Here is an 898-nt window from a genome sequence, read left to right as displayed (position 1 = left end):
ATCTAGGACGGTTCTGGCTTGCCGGGCTGAAAGGAAAACAAAAATCCACCCTACAACTGCGACTTAAACAAACATTCAAAAAAACATAAATGCAATAGCCGCGCACCCCTGCTCCAGCCACCCCAGCAAACTCCGCAGGACGTGCTCACATCCGCCTGCCTCGCGGCGCTCCCACGCGTGGGCAGACGCCGGGGAGAAAGTGCCTAGAAAGCATTGGATGTAAATCTGATCCTTTTTTGAGACGGCTCGCAGGTTGCTGGGTTGAGAGCAAAAACCTCTTCATTGACATGGTCCCCCTCCTCCCCCCTTCGTCTCCTCGGTGGAAAACCCCGGGCTGGATGCTCCCAGGGCTGCGAGACTAGTTGCGGAGAGGCTCGGGATTACTTTCGCGATTAACGCCATGCGAATAAGGGTCCTAAGAGGGCGAGGGTTTAATTATGCCAGCTGTAGACTGACTCGCCAGTTCCCTGGGTCTTGCCAGGGCTGACACGGGAGAAGGTAGAAATAAAAGAGTGAAACAATTTCGATGACATGTTGGTCTGGCTGGTCACTCTGCAGGCTGGCAGTCTGTGGGATGTGGGTGTGGGGAGGCCATGAAGGAGGGAGGGAGCTAACAGAGAAAGAGAGAGGAGGAGGAGAAAGTATTTTAAAATTGTATCCTACAAACAATAAAAAAGGCGAGGGGAGGCGGAGGCGACGGGGCTTTGCCGCGTGTGGTTGCGTGTGACTTCTCCATGTGTCTGTATTTTGGAGTCCATTGTGGCTCACGATCCAGTGTGCCTGGGGAAATGAGAGCCAGGTCCTAAACACGAATTCCGAGATACCTAAGCGGCTGTTTCTGCGTGGATCTCCCTCCCAGCCCCCTCCCTCCCCCCCCCCCCCCCCCCCCCCCCCCCCC

This window comes from Acanthisitta chloris, unplaced genomic scaffold (genome assembly GCF_000695815.1).
Source record: "Acanthisitta chloris isolate BGI_N310 unplaced genomic scaffold, ASM69581v1 scaffold37695, whole genome shotgun sequence".
Classification (NCBI taxonomy): Eukaryota; Metazoa; Chordata; class Aves; order Passeriformes; family Acanthisittidae; genus Acanthisitta; species Acanthisitta chloris.
The sequence above is the reverse complement of the archived record's forward strand: the minus strand, read 5'-3'. Positions refer to the sequence as shown.